The following is a 26,448-nucleotide window of genomic DNA, read 5'->3' on the forward strand; positions in this document are numbered from 1 at the left end:
CTGCTGCAGGATGTGCCGGCGTTGGACTCCTTTTGGTCTGCTACGCCGGGAGAGGAGAGAACCCACCGACTTCGGTTGATTGGAGAACCCGAGTTCCGCGTTCCTTCGCTGCATGGGACTCTTCGGCAAATTTCTGGATTACCCTTGCTAAAAGAGTTACAAACTCCCCGCATTTTTGCCTCACTCCTATGAGGTCTGTGACTGATATCCTAGCGACCTGCTTGGTTGCTGTCCCTGCCTCCACTGAAACGTTGCGGCACATTTTCAATATTTCGAGTGCCCGACCTAATGTTATTCTGGGCGATTTTGCGGCTCATGAATTTTGCCCTTTGTGTTCTGGCCTTTCTGACTCTGCTCCCCCGATTCATTCCCAGATTACTACATATAACATTACGCAGGGTGATTTATGCTTTATTTTTACATGTGATCCAAAGGCCATCTCCGAATGTCTGAGATTGAAATTGCGGGCTGCCACATCTTTTTCTGCTCATCAACGAATGCTCTGTTTATGAAGACTTCCAAGTTCATGTATTTCCGTTAAGAACAATATGACATGTAAAAGTTTATTAGTTGTTCCTAGTTATTATCGTACAATGTTACTGCCTTCTGGATGGCTTTTCTCATGCGGGAATACCTCTTGGCCCTATATTCCCGCTAATATTACTGGAGGTCCATGCGCTATCACTAGATTAAGTTTATTAATGTTTTCCTCACACCCTGGTTCCCATTCCCGTGTAGTACGAGACTCTATGATGTTAAATGAAGACTGTGATTCCTCTGTACACCTTTACTCTAAATCTGAATACCTTAGTTTAGCTTTTTCTATTATTGGTGTCCCGGCATTAGCCGTTTATAATGCGAAAACAATTGGCAAGATGGCCTGCTGGATGGTTAAATCCATTAATCAAACTTCTACTGTTTTATCTGACCTGTTATTAGATGCCCAGGGTGAACGTCGAGCTATTCTCCAAAACCGCGCAGCGATTGATTATCTCCTGTTAAAACATGGTCATGACTGTTCTGACTTTGAGGGTCTTTGTTGTTTTAACCTCTCTGACCATTCTAAATCGATTCAGGCCCATATTGACAAACTTTACGACTTGACTGCAGAAGTTAGAAAACATATCGACCAGGGCTGGTTCGACTGGCTCTTTAATTGGTTGCCTGACTTACATTCTTTACGACAGATTTTAGGGGGTGTTATAATTTCTATTTGTATTTTAGTAGCCATTTGCTGCTTTATTCAGTGCATTCCTTCTTTATTATAATTTTGTAGATTTGGTAGAAAGAGTAGGTCAGTTAATTTTGTTTCTTATTATTCTTCCACTGATGTTAGTTCTATATGAGACATGGCCAATAGACTGGAGTCAAGGGTGAAATGTAATAGCCGACTTTTTCGACCCTCTTTTAGAGGGAGGATGATGGAGAATGACTCCAGCCTATTACCCTTGTAGTATAGGGATTAGGACTATAAGTAGGACCTATCCATAAGGCACAGTAGTGCATTTTCGTACCCTTTTCTTTAGATCAGGGCTTATAAACTTAAGCTAGGGGATAGATATATAAGTATTAGTGATGATCCGTCCTTTTGCAAGAGTATTAGTATATCTTCTATGGAGTTATGCATATTTTGGGGTGCTTGTAGGCCTTAAACGGGACAGACTCCATCTTGCCCTCTGCCTGGGAGCTTGAGAGACTTTTCTAGGTCAAGTGTAATGTTTTAGTTTCAAGGTGTTGTTCGCTTGGAGAGAACCAGTTCAGGCTGGCCCTTATCGAAAGACTGTATTTTTCTCCACTCCGAAGACACAACTCCAGGCTGGCCAGCTGGGAACGTGTCCTTGGTACGGGGAGGTACAAGAATTTGGTGGGCGGCAAGTTACTGGCCGTAACTTTCCATGAAGGGACAGCTTCCATATTAGCGAAAGTGTTAGGCAATGAGTCAGTCAGTCTGTAGGCGGCAGCTAGCCGTTAGCATCTATGCCATTAATTATTTCCGAGGCAGACAATCGCCATTTTGAAGTCCGAGAAAGATTCCGAAACCGAGACTTTCTGAGAAAGACTGAAGGAGAAATAGTGCGGAGCGCACAGAGTCAGAGAGAGAGAGAGACGGTAGCTAATAGCGAGCAAGGTTCCAGTGGCTTGGAGGGAAGCAGAGGAGATTGAGCATAGCGGTGCAGACGTGTACCCGTGACTGCTGAGGTGTGAGTCCGAGACGAGCCAAGACACAGAGAGACGAGACAGGAACCTAGATGACTGCCGAGCCCCGACTTCATATTAACCAGGTGATCTCTGCCCCTTTCCTTGCGAAGCGCGCATCTTAACCTTTACTTTTCTTTGCAGCATATATATATATATTGTGTAGTATTGTGTTTATTTTTACTGTAATAAATGCCCCAGTTCTTAGTGAACCGACATGTGCCTTGTATTCTTGTTCAATCATGGTAATCTAATTCTTCTAGTCAGACGTTGTTTGCATGAACGGATGTGAATCCCGATCAGGTAAGGAGTGACTGAATAAATAGGGAGATAGGGAACATTTGATGCCAAGAGCAGAAGGTACATATTATAATTCGTAAAACCATACCAATTTTTATTGCCGTAGTTCTATCCTGAATAGATAACCACACACTTCATCCCTAAGGGTTCATAGGAAAGTGATCGTCGTTGGTATACGGCGTTAATGAGAGCACCTAAGGTAGATGGTGTGTAGGTCTGCCGGATTGTGGACCGTGTGTGAATGAGAGCACCGGAGGGACACGGTGTGGAGGCCTGCCGGATTGTAGGCCGTGTGTAAGTGAGAGCACCCAAGATAGATGGGTGTGTAGGTCTGCCGGATTGTAGACCAGGTATAAATGAGGACACTGGGACTGCAGGCCCATGTGTGTAGACGCGCCGGATTGCGTGTCAAGTGAACACAGTGCGTAATGGTACATTATCAGACCTGCCCCAGGGTAGACTAGTCTGGGCCTACGTGGCCGCGAGACTAATAGGTGTGAATGGGATATTGTAGAACACCAATGCTTGTTTATTGCTACTTTCCCCATCCTTAGGTACGAGATGTCCATACATATATCCATACCCATTGTAAATACGTTCTAAGGAGGGAGTTGTTTACGTTCCGGCTGGGTTAGAGGGGCTCCTAGGAGCGGATTCCATCTGGTCCAAAAATCTGGTCGGTACATCTGGCGTCACGAACTGTTTACGAAGCCTGTGTGCGCTGTATTGTTTTCATCTTGTTGGTTTGCGCTCGGCTCGTACGTATTTTCTTTGTTGATAATTGTGTATATATTTTTTGTGTGTCAAAATGTTTTCGAAAAAATCAAAATCTACTTTCAAATTGCCTGTTGATATTCCCGGCTGGGAATCAACGCCTTATGAGGCTTTGGCCCGTGAGTGGGCCGATTCTACTGGTTTGAGTGAGAATTGGACTTCTTGTTTGGAGCAGGCGGAGCCCGCTAATGTGGTTTCTTGCTTGCAAAAAGCGCCAGTAGTGAAGGGTGATGAGCTTCCTATTTTAGGACGCAGAGGTTGGATTGTGCTGACTGTGTACAGAGTGCTGCATGAGAGGTTCACTAAATTGCAGAAGCGGTTTGTTGATATGGAAGAAAAGTTTGTTGAAGTGCAGAATGCGCACACTCTTTTGCGATGTCAAAATAAATTACTTGCCGACAAACTTGAGACTTATGAAACTATAGCCGAAAGGGCTGCAGTACGCATTGCGAAATATAAATACAGACACCGTCGTGGTCGTGTGTCTACGCGGAAAGTGCGTCTGGTCGTGGCGAAAGCCGGACTGGATTGGAACCCCGACGAGTGGGATGCTAATATCTGGGATTCGAATGATTCTGGCTCCTCGGCTGAGGAGGGTGACAAGCGCGAGTCTTCTCGCTCCGGACGTGATTGTAAGTCTGCTTCTTGTGACAAAGATGACATTTCTGGCGACCGTGGTCGCTCTACCCATTCTGATGACGTGTTACGTTCTAATTGTTCCTCTAAATCTAAGGATCGGGCTTCCTCGGAAGCTCTTCCAGAGGTTTCTGCTCACCCTGTGTTTCGACGCAAATTACAACAGACTCCTGGTATGCCGAATGGTATTCAAATGGATAGTATTGAAGATTTTACTCAACAGGAGGTTAGTGACATTTTACAACGATTTCGTCAACGGCCCGGTGAAACTTTGCTCACATGGATGGTGCGCCTTTATGAACTAGGTGCTGCCGGTATTATGCTTGATGCTGGTGATTGTTTACGTTTTTGCTCTTTGAGTTCCGATTCTACTGTACAAGATCATTTTCGGAATTATAATGGTGCTGGCCAAATTACTTTGCTCCAGCTTGCGAATGGTGGCTGTAACCATAAGTACCCTACTGAATCTGATTGGCCTGTCAATGACAAGCCATGGTACACTTTGCGCGATGCGTCGCAAAGGTTGAAAGAGGAAGTGATGAAAACTGCGATTTTTCTCAGTACTTCTGACAGATTGTTGGATGGTCTTTTAACATCTTCTGTGCGTAATCGCATTATCCGTTCTTCGCCTGTTGCTTATAAGCAGGTTATGATGACTTTGTTGATCAATCAAACTGGCAATCCTTTGTCTAGAGGGTCGTACCGCTGGGGATTATAAATTCTCTAGATGTGATATGTTTCTTGCACTTTTGGCTGATGGTGTGAAAAGGGAAGACATTGACGGTGAACCTAATAATCGCTTGTGGGATATATTTGGTAAGCGTGGTTTAGATCGGAAGGAGGGTGCCCGTCGTGTACGAAAGAATGATTGTGATTGTGGGTCTGATGACAGTGGTGATGAGAGATGTCGTGTGGATGCTGATCGCCGTGATGACCGGCGCTATGAACGTGATGTTTCCCCCCGCCGAGATAATACAAGGGTGAGAGAGGGTGAGAGAGACAGAGGGAGAGATGATCGTGTCTCTAATAGACGCAGAGATGAGAGGAGTTATTCCCCTGACATTAGACGACGGGAGGATCGTCACAAGCTTTCTGACCGCAATTCACAATTCTTTGAACATGACAATAATCCATTTTGTAATAGAGATGGATATGAACAAGACGTTCTGATCCCGAAGAAAGTTGAAAGCATTTATCCTGATTTGTCCTGGTTGGCTGACCACAGTAAAAATGACTAGGAAATAGGTCAAGCTCCAGTACGCAGGTGGGCTCACAAAGACAATAGGCCCTATGTAGATATTGAAATTTTTTGGAAACATCGTAATATCCAAAGGGCCCGAGCATTGGTAGATACTGGGGCGGAGGCCACTTTAATTCATGGTAAATCGAAAAAATTTAAAGGACAATTTTTCACAATTACTGGTTTAGGTGGAAAAGAGACCCCCGCAGTGCAAACTACACTTGAGATGAAAATTGGCAGAATTCCCCGCAAAGAATATTCTGTGTTAGTTGTGCCACTCCTGGAATACATAATTGGAATTGACATTTTGAAAGGAATGACTTTGCATTTAGATGATGGTTGCTATCAATTCGGAACGAAGCATTATATTTCGTCCAGACCCGTACGGGTTGGTTGTTTGCGAATGCCCCCCATTAAAATTCCCCAGGCTACGAAAGTGGTTTCCCAAAAGCAATATCGTATTCCTGGTGGTCATGAGGAAATTAGTGCCACAATTCAGGATTTGGTTGATGCTGGAGTTATTACTCCAATTACTTCTGCTTGGAATAATCCCGTGTGGCCTGTGCGCAAAAGTGATAATTCTTGGCGCATGACTGTTGATTATCGAGAATTGAACAAACACACTCCACGTTTAGCTGTTGCAGTGCCAGACATGGTCACATTGATTCAGAGAATTCAGAAGCATCCAGGTACATGGTATGCGTCCATTGATATTGCTAATGCTTTCTTTTCAATCCCAATTGCCCCCGAGTGTCAGGAACAATTCAGTTTTACATGGAATGGACGTCAAATGACGTTCAGGAGTCTTCCTCAAGGTTATGTACATAGTCCTACGATCTGTCACCGGCTGGTGGCGGAACATTTATCTGAAGTGCCCGTACATCCCCAAATTCAGGTGTGTCACTATATTGATGACGTTTTGATTCAAGGTGAGACGCAAGACCAGGTCCAATCCCATTTAGATCAGATTCTTGACTGTTTACGTGCTAAAGGTTGGGAAATTAATGCCGATAAATTGCAGGGCCCTTCCCAGAATGTTAAATTTTTAGGAATTAATTGGCATGAAGGTCACAGAGAAGTGATCCCGCAGGTGAAGCGGAAGATTTTGGATTTTGCTGTTCCGAGGAACAGAAAAGAGGCTCAAAGCTTCATTGGCCTGTTTGGTTTTTGGCGTCAGCATATTCCCCATTTGAGTCAGATTTTAGCTCCATTGTATCGAGTCAACCGTAAAAAGAATGCGTTTGAATGGGGTGAACCACAACAAAGTGCTTTTCATTTGGCGAAAGAAGCAATTTAGTATGCCTTGGATTTGTGGCCTGTGAGCGAGGGTGATGTTGATTTGAATGTTTCTGTGGATGGTTTGTATGCCAATTGGAGTTTATGGCAAAAGCAGGGTAGACAAAAAGTGCCGTTAGGTTTCTGGACCAAGAAATTACCTGAGGCTGGTGAGCGTTATACACCATTTGAAAAACAACTGCTTGCATGTTATTGGGCTCTGGTGGATACCGAGCAATTGACCCTGGGTCATACTGTGATTTTGAGACCTGAAATTCCTATCATGCAGTGGGTTTTGAGTTCGCCGAAATCCCATCGAATTGGACATGCTCAAGAGGCTAGTGTGATTAAATGGAAATGGTACATTCAGGACAGAGCGCGTGTGGGTCCGAAAGGTGTGGCTGTGTTGCATGAACGAGTGGCGCAGGCGCCCTCGAATGAGACTGGAAATGAATGTTCTGTGCCTGTAGTTCAGGAATCTCCTGTCAGGTGGGGTAAGCCATTTGATGATTTGTCCGCGGAGGACAGAAAACATGTATGGTTTACAGATGGTTCAGCGAAATTCATTGGTGAAAAACGGCATTGGAAGGCGGTGTCCTATAATCCAATCACGCAAAAATTATTGAGTACAACTGGTGATGGAAAGAGTAGTCAATATGCTGAGTTATATGCAGTTTACCAAGTTTTGAAGCAGGAACTACCTGGCACATGTCATATTTTCACTGATTCCTGGTCCACGGCTAATGGACTGGCGATATGGTTACCAACTTGGCATTCTCATAATTGGGAATTGCATTCAAAAGAACTGTGGGGAAAAGAATTATGGCAAGAAATTTGGGAATTACTCCCACAGAGTACTGTGACAATCTTTCATGTGGATGCTCATACCCCGATTGACTCCCTTGACAAATTTTTTCATAACATTGCAGATGAAAAGTCTAAAATTTCTGAGGCAGTGGTGGACATGCAGGACTCTGATTTGGCGGGATTGGCGAAATGGCCCCACCAAAAAGCAGGACATTTTGGAGAAAAAGCCACTAGCAGGTGGGCTTCCGATCGAGGAATTCATATTCCCTTAAATTTGATTAAAAATGTCATTCTGCATTGTCCTATCTGTCAGCATGCTAGAAAACGAACAGTGCCTCACATTGTTAATGGCCATTTACATCGAGGAAAAATGCCCGCTCAAATTTGGCAGATTGATTATATTGGCCCGCTCCCTATGAGCAAAAATTGCCAGTATGTTTGCACAGCTGTTGATACTTATAGTGGCCCATTGGTCGCTTTCCCTTGCAAACAAGCTACCCAAGTCAATACCATTAAGACTCTTGAATTACTCATACTGTACTATGGTGTCCCATTCCAAATTCAATCTGATAACGCATCCCACTTCCGTGGAAGATTGGTGCAGGAATTCTGTGTGGAAAATATTATTGAATGGATTTTTCATATTCCATATTATCCGCAGGCCTCGGGCCTCATTGAACGCATGAATGGCTTGCTGAAAGAACAGTTGCGTAAATTAACTAATGAGCATTACAAAAATTGGAAAGACTTTTTGCTCCAAGCATTGTTGATTTTAAATAATCGCCCTTTGTTGCATGCTGAATCTCCTTTAATGCGTTTGTTTCCTCCAACTGTTGATGCAAAACCTAATTCGATGTCCAATACTGTTATGTACTGGGAAATTACCCCCGGAGCTTTGGCTCCATGCAGAGCGACCCCAGGTTCCGCAGGTTTGGACCTGCAAGCTATGAATGATACATTTCTGAAAGGTAGAGACCGAATCATTGTTGAGACTGGCATTGGTGTCTGTATACCAGCCGGTAGCTTTGGACTGATTGCCCCTAGATCGGGCCTTGCCTTGAAAGGTATTCAAGTTCTCGGAGGAGTAATTGACAGCGATTATCAGGGTGAGATTAAGGTTCTTCTGCTTAATAGCAGTGAGATTGATTTATCGATCAAAAAATCTGACCGTGTTGCTCAGTTGCTGATTATGCCTGTTTTCAGTGGTGAGATTAAGAAAGGCACTGCCCCGACTTTGCTAACGATACGTGGCCAAAAAGGGTTCGGTTCCACGGACAACCCAGGTGCAAAAATATGGGCGCAATCGCCTAAACATCCCCCTGAACAGGCTGAGGTTATTGCGACCGGTCATGACAACACCATTTTGGTGATGAAGCCAGGGAAAGATAGCTGGGAAGCTGTCCCAGCTGACAAAAGTTATTTACGAGAATGATTAAGGCCTGTGTTTGTATTCTTTCAGATCATTCTCTGGACTGCTGCTGCAGGATGTGCCGGCGTTGGACTCCTTTTGGTCTGCTACGCCGGGAGAGGAGAGAACCCACCGACTTCGGTTGATTGGAGAACCCGAGTTCCGCGTTCCTTCGCTGCATGGGACTCTTCGGCAAATTTCTGGATTACCCTTGCTAAAAGAGTTACAAACTCCCCGCATTTTTGCCTCACTCCTATGAGGTCTGTGACTGATATCCTAGCGACCTGCTTGGTTGCTGTCCCTGCCTCCACTGAAACGTTGCAGCACATTTTCAATATTTCGAGTGCCCGACCTAATGTTATTCTGGGCGATTTTGCGGCTCATGAATTTTGCCCTTTGTGTTCTGGCCTTTCTGACTCTGCTCCCCCGATTCATTCCCAGATTACTACATATAACATTACGCAGGGTGATTTATGCTTTATTTTTACATGTGATCCAAAGGCCATCTCCGAATGTCTGAGATTGAAATTGCGGGCTGCCACATCTTTTTCTGCTCATCAACGATTGCTCTGTTTACGAAGACTTCCAAGTTCATGTATTTCCGTTAAGAACAATATGACATGTAAAAGTTTATTAGTTGTTCCTAGTTATTATCGTACAATGTTACTGCCTTCTGGATGGCTTTTCTCATGCGGGAATACCTCTTGGCCCTATATTCCCGCTAATATTTCTGGAGGTCCATGCGCTATCACTAGATTAAGTTTATTAATGTTTTCCTCACACCCTGGTTCCCATTCCCGTGTAGTACGAGACTCTATGATGTTAAATGAAGACTGTGATTCCTCTGTACACCTTTACTCTAAATCTGAATACCTTAGTTTAGCTTTTTCTATTATTGGTGTCCCGGCATTAGCCGTTTATAATGTGAAAACAATTGGCAAGATGGCCTGCTGGATGGTTAAATCCATTAATCAAACTTCTACTGTTTTATCTGACCTGTTATTAGATGCCCAGGGTGAACGTCGAGCTATTCTCCAAAACCGCGCAGCGATTGATTATCTCCTGTTAAAACATGGTCATGACTGTTCTGACTTTGAGGGTCTTTGTTGTTTTAACCTCTCTGACCATTCTAAATCGATTCAGGCCCATATTGACAAACTTTACGACTTGACTGCAGAAGTTAGAAAACATATCGACCAGGGCTGGTTCGACTGGCTCTTTAATTGGTTGCCTGACTTACATTCTTTACGACAGATTTTAGGGGGTGTTATAATTTCTATTTGTATTTTAGTAGCCATTTGCTGCTTTATTCAGTGCATTCCTTCTTTATTACAATTTTGTAGATTTGGTAAAAAGAGTAGGTCAGTTAATTTTGTTTCTTATTATTCTTCCACTGATGTTAGTTCTATATGAGACATGGCTAATAGACTGGAGTCAAGGGTGAAATGTAATAGCCGACTTTTTCGACCCTCTTTTAGAGGGAGGATGATGGAGAATGACTCCAGCCTATTACCCTTGTAGTATAGGGATTAGGACTATAAGTAGGACACAAGGCACAGTAGTGCATTTTCGTACCCTTTTCTTTAGATCAGGGCTTATAAACTTAAGCTAGGGGATAGATATATAAGTATTAGTGATGATCCGTCCTTTTGCAAGAGTATTAGTATATCTTCTATGGAGTTATACATATTTTGGGCCTTGTAGGCCTTAAACGGGACAGACTCCATCTTGCCCTCTGCCTGGTAGCTTGAGAGGCTTTTCTAGGTCAAGTGTAATGTTTTAGTTTCAAGGTGTTGTTCGCTTGGAGAGAACCGGTTCAGGCTGGCCCTTATCGAAAGACTGTATTTTTCTCCACTCCGAAGACACAACTCCAGGCTGGCCAGTTGGGAACGTGTCCTTGGTACGGGGGGGTACAAGAATTTGGTGGGCGGCAGGTTACTGGCCGTAACTTTCCATGAAGGGACAGCTTCCATATTAGCGAAAGTGTTAGGCAATGAGTCAGTCAGTCTGTAGGCGGCAGCTAGCCGTTAGCATCTATGCCATTAATTATTTCCGAGGCAGACAATCGCCATTTTGAAGTCCGAGAAAGATTCCGAAACCGAGACTCTCTGAGAAAGACTGAAGGAGAAATAGTGCGGAGCGCACAGAGTCAGAGAGAGAGAGAGACGGTAGCTAATAGCGAGCAAGGTTCCAGTGGCTTGGAGGGAAGCAGAGGAGATTGAGCATAGCGGTGCAAACGTGTACCCGTAACTGCTGAGGTGTGAGTCCGAGACGAGCCAAGACACAGAGAGACGAGTCGGGAACCTAGATGACTGCCGTGCCCCGACTTCATATTAACCAGGTGATCTCTGCCCCTTTCCTTGTGAAGCGCGCATCTTAACCTTTACTTTTCTTTGCAGCATATATATATATATTGTGTAGTATCGTGTTTATTTTTACTGTAATAAATGCCCCAGTTCTTAGTGAACCGACATGTGCCTTGTATTCTTGTTCAATCATGGTAATCTAATTTTTCTAGTCAGACGTTGTTTGCATGAACGGATGTGAATCCCGATCAGGTAAGGAGTGACTGAATAAATAGGGAGATAGGGAACATTTGATGCCAAGAGCAGAAGGTACATATTATAATTCGTAAAACCATACCAATTTTTATTGCCGTAGTTCTATCCTGAATAGATAACCACAGACTTCATCCCTAAGGGTTCATAGGAAAGTGATCGTCGTTGGTATACGGCGTTAATGAGAGCACCTAAGGTAGATGGTGTGTAGGTCTGCCGGATTATGGACCGTGTGTGAATGAGAGCACCGGAGGGACACGGTGTGGAGGCCTGCCGGATTGTAGGCCGTGTGTAAGTGAGAGCACCCAAGATAGAGGGGTGTGTAGGTCTGCCGGATTGTAGACCAGGTGTAAATGAGGACACTGGGACTGCAGGCCCATGTGTGTAGACGTGCCGGATTGCGTGTCAAGTGAACACAGTGCGTAATGGTACATTATCAGACCTGCCCCAGGGTAGACTAGTCTGGGCCTACGTGGCCGCGAGACTAATAGGTGTGAATAGGATATTGTAGAACACCAATGCTTGTTTATTGCTACTTTCCCCATCCTTAGGTACGAGATGTCCATACATATATCCATACCCATTGTAAATACGTTCTAAGGAGGGAGTTGTTTACGTTCCGGCTGGGTTAGAGGGGCTCCTAGGAGCGGATTCCATCTGGTCCAAAAATCTGGTCGGTACAATAATCAATAATGCAGTGCCCAACCTAGTAATTATCCAGCAGGAGGCTACATCAAACCATCCCCTTCATCCACCTCCTGACCACCATCCTGCATGGGTGATTCAGAACTCTGCTCTGCACTTCGGGCGAGAAATGTTTGCAGTGGACCCCATATATCTCTTGGTCTAGAGGCAATTGGTTGTGTTTCAGCATATACATTCATTTGTTCCTGACAATATACTACATCTCGTAGCCATTCCTTAAACTTTGGAGCTCTGCCCCTGCCCCATTGGCAAGCTAGCCGTCGATCAGCCAATAATGATGCAATACCTTGACATTTTCTACATTGTTTGGGTATGTGTGCAGTATATCCCAACAACAGAATCAACGGGTCCCTCTCCAAAGTGATAGCCAGCATATTTTCGAGGTCTGCGTGCACCGGCGTCCAGAACCTCCATACCCCCGGACATTCCCACGCTAGGCGCATGAAGCCAGCCCCAGCCCTCCCACACCTCTCACATCTATCATTATCTGACAACTGAAATCTATATTTCTTAGCAAGGGTGTAGTAAAGGAGTTGTAAGAACTTATAGTGTAGGACTTTAAATCTGCAACTAGCTGAGATATGTTCTGTGACCCTACAGCAATAGGTCCATTGACTTTCTGATATTTCCTTTCCTAAATCTCCATTCCAGTGCATACGAGCCGACCCTTCCACCCCCCTGTCGTTGTGACCGTATACTACTATATATGCCTGAAACCAAGTTTTTCCCATCAGGGAAGTTAAGCTGGAAGTGTAATGGGTCAAGAATTTCCGGTTCATTAGGGAAGTCAGGTACGACCGCCCTCATCCCTTGCCGCAGTCGCACATACAGAAAAGCCTCCAATGGTGTGGGACGTATATCGCAAAAGAATTGATCCATAGAGCAAAACACCCCCCCATGGAACAAGTCGCCCTATATGGTGACATTAAGTCTCCTGCACAATGCTCGAAATCCCGATTCCTGCAGCACTCCCAGTTTCGGGTGGTATGAAAAAGGGAGCCATGGGGAGTATAATAGCTGAGACTCCAGGACAACTGCCATATGTCTCCATGCATCCACAGTTTATGTTACCGTTGTGGGTGGCATCTCTATGGCCCTAGCAGGTCCATGTATAAGTCCGCTCATAGGGAGGGGCCGTGCCAGCCAGTCTTCCTTTGCTAGCTACGGCATGTACATTGTGGTTAACATCCAATGATAAGCATAATGAGCCTGCACGCTAATATAATAGATCTCAAAAAGGGAATATCAAATCCACCCTTATCATAGGGTTGCGTGAGGATTACCCATTTAAGGCGTAGTTGTTTACCTCCCCAGAATAGTCAAATCAATTCCTTCCGTAGATTTTTATAGAAAAAAGCGCCAGTGTAATTGGGAATATTAAGAAATAGGTATAGAAATTGGGGGAGGACAACCATCTTAATGAGAGAGGCTCTCCCTGCCATCGACAAGGGTAAAGAAATCCAACGTGTGACATTATTTTCCAGTCTCATGATCCCTGTGCCATAGTTCAGCCTTAGTGTTTCCTCCTTGTCCTTAGACACTTGTATACCTAAGTACCGAAGATCAGAATCACACCATTCGAGGGGAAAATCCAATAAAAAACGGGGGACCGCAGGTGTAAGCGGAAAGAATTGTGATTTCTCCCAATTTATGTGAACACCCGAAAGCCTGCCAAACACCCGGAATTCTCGCAATTAATGTTGTTTCGGATCTCTAATGTACAAGGTGACATCGACAGCGTACAATGATATCTGAATTTGACGCTGAAAACATCTAAACGCCCTGTCACGATGGAGCTGATGCAATCTAGACGGCAGTGGCTCAATTGCTATGGCAAACAGGAGCGGGGAAAGCGGGCATCCCTGCAGAGTGCCCTGCGATATGGAAAGAGATGTAGACAAGTGCCCATTCATCAACACCCTAGCAGTAGGCTTATGATTCAGCAATTGTACCCAGGAGATAAATAACTTAGGAAACCCCATTCTCTGCAGGACTGCAAATAAGCAACTCCATTCTACAGAGCCGAATGCCTTAGAGGCATCTAAAAATACAGCAGCAACCGGAAACTCCGGCGCCACTGTCTGTATTAGAGAGAACAGGGTGTGCAAATTATTATTAGCGTCCCTTCCAGGGACAAAACCAGACGGGTCGGGAAGTATGATCTTATCCATCAGGAGAGATAGCCGAGTGGCCAGGACTTTGGCTAATATTTTCGTATCACAGTTAATAAGTGACAGTGGTCGAAAGGAATTGCAGGCCCCATGGGGCTTACCAGGTTTCAGTAGGGATGTTATGACTACCTCAAACATCGAGGAAGGAAAGATCCCTACTTCGAGGGATTCCTCAAAAACTTCCCGTAGGACCGGAGCCATGACGTCAATATAACATTTATAAAACTCGGCCATCAAGACCTGGCACCTTTCCATTCTTCAAGGACATGATAGCCTCCCTGATCTCGTCGATCTCAAACAGGGCACTAAGAAAGTCCCTATGTACATCGCTAAGCCAACATAACGCTACCTCGCTCATAAAATCATCAAGATCCACCTCCGCCTGATTTTGTGTGGTGTGTAATTTAGCGTAGTGTGAAGTAAAGGCTTCCAGGATCCCTTCAGTGTCCCGACAGGTTCCTCCCTCTGGTTGATCTATCTCCACTATACTATTGTTAAATCGTATGCAACGTGTAACCTCAGAGAGGACCTTCCCCGGTCTTTCCCCTTCCCCATATCTCCACGCCACCCAATACCGCACTCTAAATTTAACTTCCCTGGCAGCCTCCTCTTCATATTCAGATAATTTGGTCCTAAAATCTTTTTGTACTTGACCTGTTTCCCCTCTCAGCATGTGACCCTCCAGCCTCTTTAGTTCCTGCTCCAACCTCCTCAATGTACGTTGTATGTCTCTCAGTACTCCGAAATATTTGGAAATGCAATAGCCCCTCATCGTAACCTTAAAAGCCTCCTATATTACCTCAACACTGTCTAAGAATCCTTTATTTCGTGAAAAGAAGTCCGTTATCTCCTCGCCAAGTTCGACCTGAGAGACCATATCCAACAATGCAGTTGGTTGCATCCGCCATTGTGGCCTAGGCCTATCATACCCAAGGACCGTGATCGTGATTTTTACAGGGCAATGATCAAAATAGATCCTGGCGAGATGTGTAGCATTACATAGGCCTGTTACTAACCCCCTGGAAATCAAGCAATAGTCCAGTCGTGCCCATGTGCCAGTGTGTGATGTAAAGTGTGTCCCCTCCCTGTGCATCGGATGTAATCTACGCCAGCTGTCTACAAGGCCCCCCTCCTCCACTATCCCCGCCAGCACCTCACGGTATTTGTTATTATATTGTACTACAACATCAGCTCTATCCTGGGCAGAGACCAAGACAACATTAAAATCACCCCCCACATAATGTGTGTAGAACCAATATCCATTACCTTACCCCACAGAGACGTGAAGAATTCTGGAGTATCAACATTGGGGGCATAGCAATTCGCAATTGTTAAATAATCCCTACCCATCCTACCCCATACAATGATATATCTCCCCTGTGGGTCCGAGATGGTACCAGCAAGCGCAAAGGGTACATGCTTTTTAACCAATATGGCAGTGCCTCATGCATAAGAAGAGAAAGATCGAACACTCGCCCATCTGCTGGCAAAAGTGTTCTGGGATTGTGGGTGTATATGTGTCTCTTGCAGCAATGCCACCTGTACCTGTGCCTATCCAGGTAAGCTAACACCTGTCTGCACTTCCTCGCATTGTTCAACCCTCTAATATTCCATGACATCACTTTCAAATCGGAGTTATCACCCATCCCTTCCATATTGCCCCATACGATCACTCTGACATTCCTGTAACATAGAAAGACATTTCACAGCTCTCCGTAATATGTAATGTCATAACTGTATAACATACATTTCTGTCATCAACTTTGCAAACTTCCCCACTTCAGCCACCCCCCTCCCACTGAAGCATCCCAATTATGCCAGCATTAGTCAATCCTCCCCCCTCCCTCCCAGCAAATCATTAGAACAATAAAACAGGGGTACTCTCATTGGGGGCCTCCCACCAGGGGACTCACGGGTACCTTGCACCTATCCAGAAGGCCAACTACACCTGGTCGGTACTCCTTGAAATGGCAAGGGTGTCCGGTTTTTCCTCATCTGACGTATTCCGCCCAGCTGCGACCCTTCCATTTAGAGGCCCACAATACCAGGCTACCATGAAAAAACATATGTGGTGCCTAGAGAAAGTCAAACAGCAGTGCAGTTTCAGCGGAATTTAATTGAACGCAAAATGAGGTCCCAGCACCATCTCCGAGAAAGGTCATTCCACATCAGATAACTGCGCCTCCGCTGTGTCATCTTGGTCGAGAGTCGTATCCTTCCGCTGTTTGATTTTCTTAAGGAATTCCTCCACATGTTGCGGCTTCAAGTAAATGGTTTGAGTGCCCTGATACGTGACTCGGAGTTGTGCCGGATACAGGAGGGCATAATCCACCTGTGCCTGTCTCAGTTTCTGTTTCACGGCGTTGAACTTACGTCTCTCCTCCTGCACATGAGCCAAAAAATCGGGGAAGACCGTGAATGAGACACCATTAAAATTGAGCTGTTTCTTCTCCCTGGCCACTCGCAATACAGTGTCCCTGTCCCTATAATTCAGGAGGTACGCTATGATGGGCCTTGGCACACTTTCAGGAGGAGGTCTCGGGCCAAGGGATCTATGAACCCTCTCCACTATGAATTGAGGGGAAAGCGCGCCTTCCTCAGTCAGTTACCACAACCAGCATCCTTTCAACATAGTTCTCAAGCTTGCCCGTATTTGTGCTCTCGGCCACACCTAAAAGGAGTATATTATTACGCCGGCTTCTATCTTCAATGTCCTCATTTTTTCCATTGATGATTTTCATCAGTTTGTCCATTTGGGTCACAGCAGTTTTCAGTTGCTCCGTAACATCTTCCGTATCAGATATCCTATGCTCCGCTTCCTTCAGGCGTGTATCATGCCCATATAATTTGCGAGCAATGGCGTCCATGCGGGTAGTGAGCGTATCCACTTTAGCCGCGATCGTAGCAAAGCCTTGACACATTTCCGACAGGAGTGTTTGCATGTCTTTGCTAGGCCCAGCACCCTGCCCAGTGGGTTCCTCTACTGCGCCATTCTCTACCTCCGCATCTTGTTGGCGCGCGCTCTTTTTAGCTTCAAAAGTGAGATACGGCTGACGGGAATCCTGTCTCGCCATTGTGCAAATTCCAGTCAAAACTGGGTGTTGCAAAGTCTCTTTGTGCGCACAGGGCACAGTGGCAGCGTGGTCGTACTATATTGCAGTCCCAGCTATGGCGTCGTGCCTCCTCAGATCATGAAATTGATAGCAGGTGTCACACTACAAAGACCATTGACACAGCAGGCCGCCACCAAGTCCATTATCAGTACAATCCACCCGATCATTCCTGGTGCCCTTCTGTACAATAATGTCCCACCCTATCGCACCATCAAGAAGCCAGAATCCTTATGCCACTTCATATAAATGGCGTGATCGCCAGTGCCAACTATGGCTCTCCGTCCCCGCCAGCAGTCAATCACTCTCCTAATCCAGCCGCCTCTCCCACCAGGCTTCCAGGGGCAATCGAGCAACCCGCCTCACAGCACCATGCCTCGATCAATACGAAAGTCCCAAGCAGCCCCCAAAGACTGTGCAGCAGAGCCGGTCTATATTAGCTCTCCGCTGATTTATTCGCAGCTTGATGTCTCAGATGTAATCCACGTATGTGATCTGTCTCAGCAGAAGCACACATATTATGCCGTTGCAGTATCAAATGTCCTTATACAGTAGCCGCTCATTGACCGCCTATGTGATTTATCCTTTCCTTCCTGTGGGCCATTAGTGGAGAGCGCTGCGTTGTCCAGCAGCAGCAGCCGCAATGTTGTCAGTTAGGATTTATAAAGGCAGGTGGCACTCACCCGATCCGTCATGTCTGCACTGATGCCTTGAGACGCCTCGCCGCCTCTCGTGTCATTTATCAGCAGGGTGTTCTCTCTCGAGCGCGGACGTACGGCCCACTCACCACATGGCCGCCGCGACTCTCCAGTAGCTCCTTCCTCCCGGGCACTGCTCCAGTCCGCACCAGGTGTCGCACCGCTCAGCAGCTCGTTCCAGGCAAAGTGCAATCGCCGCGTCTCGGCAGGCGACAGTTTTAGCACCGCTTGTACCCCAGTTGTCTACGCTCTCAGCAATGCATCCAGAAATCCGTCAGGCTAGCTTGAATCCAGTGGCAAAGTGAGCAAGGGACCCACGTCTGGGCATACCCTGCCAACTTAGGGCGAACAAAGCAAACACAAGGAGATGATAGACGGAGCGCAGAAACTTTTCAGACACTCTCCTCCAGTCACAGATCTAGGCTGAATCCATCATCATTCTTTAGCTCACTTCGCCACCTCAGTTCAGACACTGCTATATGCAAATCAGTTGTGACCCTGTGGCTCATGGGAACAGTCCAGCCCGAACTGTCAAGCCAGATCTTCCCTGAACCGGATACAAGCATCCTGGGACCGGTTTCTGGGTAACACCCTTCATCAGCCAGGCTAGCTTGAATCCAGAGACAAAGTGAGCAAAGGACCCACGTCTGGGTATACCCTGCCAACTTAGGGCAAACAACCTGGGCAGGACAATGACATCAATCCGCTCCCAAATGTCATTCTAGGGCACGCTCCCCCTTGCGGTGATTGGCAGAGTAGCCTTAGTTAATAAGCATTTACAATGCAATAGGTCTCGCAGCATTAAAGTATGAGTTATTGGCATTGTGTATGACAATGCCAATAGTTATAACTTTTGCAAATGTGACACCTATAGCATTTGTAATGCAATATGTGTTGTATTTACGTGACCTCGATGTATTGATATTACAAATAACAATGGCTTTTAATTTTTTTAAATAATTAATAATTAATACTTAAATAAAAGTTATTGGAATTGAGTTGGTGGAAGGGTAAAGTGGGTGGGGGAGCAAGTTGAAGTGGAGAGAAAGGAGGGTGAAGTTGGGAGAGAAGAAGGTGAGACAGAGAAAAAGGGTGAGGTGTGGAGAGTAGAAAAGATAAAGCCCATAGGAACCAGGCCTGGGTACAGGGAGGTGCATCCTACATGAGGGACTTCGAGAGAGTGACTGGCTTTTGAACAGAAACATCTCCGCATCTCCCTGGAATCACCTATCCAGGCACTACTTTGATAGGGAGATAGTGCTCCTAAACTTACCTGAAAGACTACTGGTCCAGGGTTGCAGGCTGCTCATCCTACCACTCAGTGCGCCCTCCATGCCATGCAATCCGACGTGTACGGTGTTATTTCAGAGACTGTTGCCTAAATATTTGTTTTATTTTATTATCAAACATACAGATTGTTGATTATATCATCGTTGGTCAATAATAGACAAAGAATTAATAAACGATAGCATCATCACATTGGTCAATAATAGACACTTTAAGAATTAATAAACAATAGCAGCATCACAAGTCCAGCAGCATCTATTCAATCCCACTTCATTTACCTTGTAGGTAATTGGCGGTCCTCCAGTGGCTTTTTGATGGCTCCTAAATTCTGGCGAACATTTGGAAAATGCATGCACCATGTTATGGCGCTTGTCTGTCTGAGCCAACATGAGATGCACCACAAGTCTCAGGATAGTCCATAGGGTAATTTCCGGCTAAAGCGAAAATTACTTTCTTCCTCTCAATTGAGGGAAGAAAATTATATGAGTAAAATAAACTAACAATAGGAATGATCACTCACAGATGACGCCCAATGCCAGAGTTGGACTAAGATGAGTTTCTGAGGACACAAATAATGTGAGGTTTTTTTTTGTACTCCGTGTAAAATTATATTTTGCCATTGGAGCTCTACTTATACACAAAAACCTGTTTACAGGCCTTTTGATTTTATTGTGCACCACCACTAGAGGCTACTTCTTTACTTGTGTTATGGATGCACCAGCCCGGGCAGAAGATGGGTGGCACTCAAAGGATGTGTGCTTAGGGCTGGCCCTGTGTGCTACTGGAAAAGCTGCATGACTTGTACGTATTTTGGGTCAATATAAGGATAAAATGAGATGTTGCGGGCAAACGAATGCCATTCAATCAGTGTGGGCAAAAATGAGGAGCTCGAGTTACTGTAAAGCCCTCCTGATTTTAATGCCTTCCAGCTTCCAATGAAGACTTGTGTTTGGAAAAATGTACAATGAAATGCGAAAAGTATTTTTTTAGAGTCCATTTTGCTAATTAATATGTCAAAGCTCATAACGACGAGCTCACCAGCTTTTCCCCAGCACTGCATCATAGTAAAGAGCTGCGTTGGCAGAATTCTGGGCAGACAGTCGATACATATTAAAAGAGAGCCGAGCTGTAAATCAAAGGGAAAAATTAACTGAGGAGAAGGAGAGGGAGGGATGAAAGAAAGAGGGAGAGATGGAAGAAAGAGTATCAACAAATATAGTGACAATAGAGATGGAAAAAGTGAAGGGGGATACTGGTCTCCGCAGCCTGCTGCAATCAATACAGCACCCCCCTAATGTGCCTGATGACGCATACTCGATGTGTGAGTAGTGCCACTGTAGCAGCGTGCACTCATCTTGCCTGTGTCTACACCGAACTAATGGATGGAAATAATAATTTCAATTATTAGGTGAGGAGTGAAATTGCTATTCACCGCACAGGCTTCTCAGGAATCCCCTGATAAATCGACCTGCAAAAATAGTCGCCCAGGCAATGCATTTGCCCATCAGACGTGGACATTTAAATTATGAAATGTGCACCTTGGGTCTTTGAAACAAAGAGATACATTACACACGGCCATAAACAGTTTAGAATAAAAAAAAGTCAGGTATTGAGAAACTCACCGCTGCAGTCCAGCTTGGACAGGAAGCCAGGCAACCTGTGTTGGGACGGGGGCGGGGCCGCAAAAAGGCAGGAAGCAGACGGGAGCCTACCCCGCGCTCCTGTGCCTGTGAAGCCAGATGGAAGTAAGTGAGCGTGTGAGCCAATGGGGCTCCCATGCTCGTGGAGAGCCCCGCCTGCTGCCAAGACTGACCTGCTGCCGAGGGAGAGAGGGACACGTGGAAAGAGCCCGGTGAGTGAGGGGGGTAGGATGTGTGCGCGTGTGTGTGCGCGTGTGTGTGTGCACGTGTGTCTGTGTGTGTGTGCGCGTGTGTGTCTGTGTGTGCACACGTGTGTCTGTGTGTGTGTGTGCGTGCGCACGTCCTGATCCATTGTGACTGAAAAGCATGCCGGAATTGGAGCACATGTTCACGCGCGCGACCTGATACGATTCCGGCATGCTGCGTGTGCCCATCTCTTGTCTCCTTGTAAGCACAGCCGTTGACTATAGGTCTCGCGGCGAGACAGCGCTTTGCGCTGTAATTGCCAGGGTGAGACCTAAAAAGGCAGTTTCACCACAACTCCTGTATTTCTTTACCAACTTACCCCAGTATATATCACAAGCTTTTCTTGAAATCTTGAAGGAGTTGTGTGAGGGTTCATTTGGGGAGCCTCCCACAGTAGAGTTGGCCTCTGGAAACGCTGACAAGTCAAGGAGGGCTCACACTACCCAATTTAGAGCAATATTATCTCGCTGCGCAGCTGCAATGGGTGGCCCGGTGGATCTCTGAACGTTATCTATTTGATACAGCAACCCATTCCCCGCCCTGGTCGCACTAAGCCCTTCTCATTTTTTTCATCCATGTAGTAAGCAGAAAGTGACAACTCCGTCACTGTTCAATGTAGCGTATCGATGTTACCATTGGTGCTTATACATTAAGCGAGGGACAAAACCATATGCCCCTTCATTGCCACTCCTGGGTACCCCCAGAGGTTCCACGATTATCACGGCACATAAACTACGACACTTAAGAGAAGGCGGAATTTACGACATCGGAGATCTATATCATGAGGGCAATCTGATAGCGTTCACCTCGCTTGCAGAGGGTAACGGGCTTCAGCTAGGACAGTTCCTAATACACCACACAATCATAACATCATTGAACAAACAATGGGGTTACATGACAGAGCCCTTAACGCATCTAACTGTCCAATATCTACATGTCATGGGACAGGGACGCGATCTAGTCAGATGGTTTGCCGCCTCCCTTAAGCATCACACAGCAACAACGCTACTCCCCCTGCGAATAAGTTGGTAGAGGGACCTGCAGCATCCCTTTACAGACTCCAAATGGAGCACTGTGTTGGAGGGGCGAAATAACGTACCATGCAACATGCGTTTCCGCTTCATACAATATTATATAACATAAAGGCATATCTCACTCCAACGAAGATCTTCAGATGTGCGGATGCCGATGATGTCATACCATAGACGTGGATCTGCTAAATATGTTAGGGAGTTGTCTGCGTCTGGGGGGATACTGGGAAACAGTGATCAACGCTATAAGTCGCTGCACTGAGCAAACTATACCTATGTGTAGGGAAGCATGTATACTACACATCTTTTGTAGGACCAAGGAGCAAAAAGTGACATCCCACTTTATTGTCCTGGGGTTAATAGTAGCGAAACGATTGATAACTAAAAGATGGCGGTCCCCTGAACCACCCGCGATGCTAGCTTGGAAACGCTTCTTACAGATAAGGGTCGATGCGGAAAGTGTGATCTGTGCGGGGAAGATGAGTTAGGTCTGCGCAAAACAACAAGTGCAACACACTGGGACGCAATATTATAGCAATTGAAGGAAACAGACCTAAATCCGGAAGACACATTCACAACTGCGCCAGCCACACATTAAGAAAAGAGGGCACAATTGCATTACCAAAGTTTATCATAAACAAAACACCAGTAGAGGTACATCTGGTTAGTAATCACTGCAAACATAGCAAAAGGCACCTGTAGATCGAGAAACAGAGACACACATACACTTAACTGCTGCGGGGACCGGGTGGAGTTGCTCAAGCTAGAAGGGGTTTTATCAGGCGCGGTGCGTCCATAGGGGTGTGGGGGCATAGCCCCCCCGCCCGCAGCCACCCGCAGCCGCCCGCAGGAGACACAGAGGGATAACTGACAATGCATGCCAGTCAGCATGACGTCGGGAGGCGTCATGTTGATTGACATGATTGTCACCAGGCAGGCAGCAACACGAGTGCGCATGCATGGGGACGGAGGGTGAATTTTGTACCCGTGCCCGCGCATGCGCACTTGTGTTCGTGCTTTTTTGCGCATGCCCATTAGGAGCCCTTCAGTCTCCTATGGGCGTGCTGTGGGCGTAGAGTAACCTGTGCTCCTGCAGCGCCAGGATTGTCTGAAATATGGAAATAATTAGTGCGGACATGGCAGCCTGTTGACACGAGCTGTGCAAAAGAGTGACCACACTCAAGTAAGGAGGAAAAAAGTGATTTGACGTGTTTTATTTGTTTAAGATGCCCGACAGCACTGCAGTGCTGAAAGAAGAAAAGCGTGCAGTCTTAAGTAAAGAGTGCACCCTGTACGGATGTGTGCAATGTGGCTATTAATCAACCATAGACAGTGTGAAAAAAGTTCAGTGGGGCTGTAAATCACAAACTTATAGCCAGTTTCTCGCAGACTCCTGTCAGGTCAGTTTTCCTCCAAAGAGACCACGGATGTTTACAGTAAGGGTAAAATTAATGTGAATATATTAGATGGTGGAGTTGGGGGACCCAGCTTAAACGTGATTGGCTAGTTTCTAAGAGCAAAGGAAATTGAACAGGGAGAGTGGGTGCATGGATGGATGCATGCATGATGGGTGGATGGATGAATGAATGATGTATGGATGCAGGATGGGTGGGTGGATGGATGGGTGGATGCATGAATGATGTATGGATGGATGCATGCATGATGGGTGGATGCATGATGGATGGATGGGTGGACGCCATCGCACACAAGAACACTATCCGCATCTCGACTAACTCCGACGAAACCTTCACCGCCGCCGAACACTTGCACTTCCAGATACACACTGACCCCAAGACCACCCTCAGAGGCACCCTCATCTACAGACCACCGGGACCACGCACACAATTCAGCGAAGACTTTGCAGTCTTCATCAGCCCGCACGCCCTTCCCTCCGCCGACTACATCCTCCTAGGGGACCTCAACTTCCACCTGGAGAACAACAACAACAGAAACACCACCGCCCTGCTGGACAACCTCGCCAACCTCGGACTCAAGCACCTGGTGAAAACCCCCACCCACTACGCCGGCCACACGCTTGACCCCGTCTTCTTATCCAGCAAGCACATCTCCTTCAGCCACGCCACCGGACTCCAATGGACCGACCACAGCTGTGTCCACTTCAGCTTCAGCAAAACTATGACCCACCACCAGCCGCAACAGGTCCCTCGCCGAAGCTGGAGCAAGATCACCGCCGAGCAGCTCACCGCCTCCCTCAGCCAGAACACTCCCACCAGCACAACGGACCCCAATGAAGCAGCCAGCAACCTCACCAAGTGGCTGACCGCCTGCGCCGATGACCTCGCACCGCTAAAGAACCCTCCCAGCAGACCCGGCAGCAAGAAAACCACCTGGTTCACCGACTAACTCAAGGAATCCAAGAAGAACTGCCGCACCCTCGAGAAAGCCTGGCGGCTCGACCAGACCACAGACAACAGGACCGCCCTCAAGCACGCCACCCGCAAACACCATCAGCTGATCCACGCCACCAAGAAGACGGCACTCAAAGACCGACTGGACAACAACGCCCACGACAGCAAGGAACTCTTCAGCATCGTCAAAGAGTTCTCCAACCCCAGCGCCGAAACAACAACATCACTCCCTCGCAAGACCTCTGCGACTCACTCGCCTCATTCTTCCACTGCAAGATCGCCGACATACACAACAGCTTCAACGCACAGACCACGCACCCGCCACCACCACCCTCTGCAACTGGACCCCGGTCAGCACCGAAGACACCACCCGCACAATGAACTCCATCCACTCCGGATCACCAACCGACCCGTGCCCACACCACATCTTCAACAAAGCTGACGCCGTCATCGCACCCCATCTCCGAGACACCATCAACTCCTCCTTCCACACTGCCACCTTCCCGGAGAGCTGGAAGCACGCCGAGCTGACCGCCCTCCTGAAGAAACCAACGGCGGACCCCACCGACCTCAAGAACTACCGTCCCATCTCGCTCCTTCCTTTCCCGGCCAAAGTCATCGAGAAGACCGTCAACAAACAGCTTGCCGCCTTCCTCGAGACGAACGGATCCCTCGACCCCTCGCAGTCCCGGTTTCTGGCCAACCACAGCACCGAGACTGCCCTCATCGCAGCCACCGACGACATCAGAACCCTGATCGATAACGGGGAAACAGCGGCCCTCATCCTCCTGGACCTCTCGGCGGCGTTCAACACTGTCTGCCACCACACCCTAGTGAAGCGCCTCAGTAACATCGGAATCCGAGAGAAAGCGCTGGAGTGGATCATCTCATTTCTCACCGCAAGAACCCAGAGAGTCCGCCTCCCTCCGTTCAGATCTGAGGCCACCGAAGTCATCTGCGGCGTACCACAAGGATCTTCACTCAGTCCAACCCTCTTCAACGTCTGCATGAGCCCCCTCGCAGCCATCGCACGCCAGCACAACCTCAACATCATCTCCTTCGCCGACGACACCCAGCTCATCCTCTCCCTCACCAACGACCCCACCTCCGCCAGAGCCAACCTACACGAAGGGATGAAAGACGTCGCCGACTGGATGAGGAACAGCCGCCTCAAACTGAACTCAGACAAGACGGAAGTCCTCATCCTGGGATCATCACCCTCCACCTGGGACGACTCCTGGTGGCCCCCGGCCCTGGGCACCGCTCCCAAACCAACGGACCACGCACGCAACCTGGGCTTCATCCTGGACTCCTCCCTGTAAATGACCAGACAAGTCAACGCTGTCTCATTCTCATGCTTCAACACTGTGCGCATGCTCCGCAAGATCTTCAGATGGATCCCCACTGAAACCAGGAAGACCGTCACCCAGGCACTCGTCACCAGCCGACTGGACTACGGGAACACCATCTACGCCGGAACCACAGCCAAACTTCAAAAAAGACTCCAACGCATCCAGAACGCCTCCGCATGACTCATCCTGGACATCCCCCGACACAACCACATCACCGGACACCTGAGAGACCTGCCCTGGCTGCCCGTCAGCAAGAGAATCATGTTCAGACTCCTCACCCACGCACACAAAGCTCTCCACGACCTGGGCCCCAAGTACCTCAACGACCGCTTGACCTTCTACACGCCCACCCGCCAGCTATGATCGACCAGCCACGCACTCGCCACCGTACCACACATCTGCAGAGCCACCGCCGGAGGAAGATCCTTCTCCTACCTGGCAGCCAAGACTTGGAACTCCCTCCCCACCCACCTTCAGCAAACCCAAGACCATCTCTCCTTCAGGAAGCAGCTCAAGACCTGGCTGTTCGAGCAGTAACTTCCCCCTCCCCCAGAGCCTTGAGACCCTCCCGGGTGAGTAGCGTGCTTTACAAATGCCGCGATTGATTGATTGATTGAATGATGTATGGATGCAGGATGGGTGGGT

The sequence above is a fragment of the Lissotriton vulgaris genome, chromosome 5, assembly GCF_964263255.1.
Source record: "Lissotriton vulgaris chromosome 5, aLisVul1.2, whole genome shotgun sequence".
Taxonomy (NCBI): domain Eukaryota; kingdom Metazoa; phylum Chordata; class Amphibia; order Caudata; family Salamandridae; genus Lissotriton; species Lissotriton vulgaris.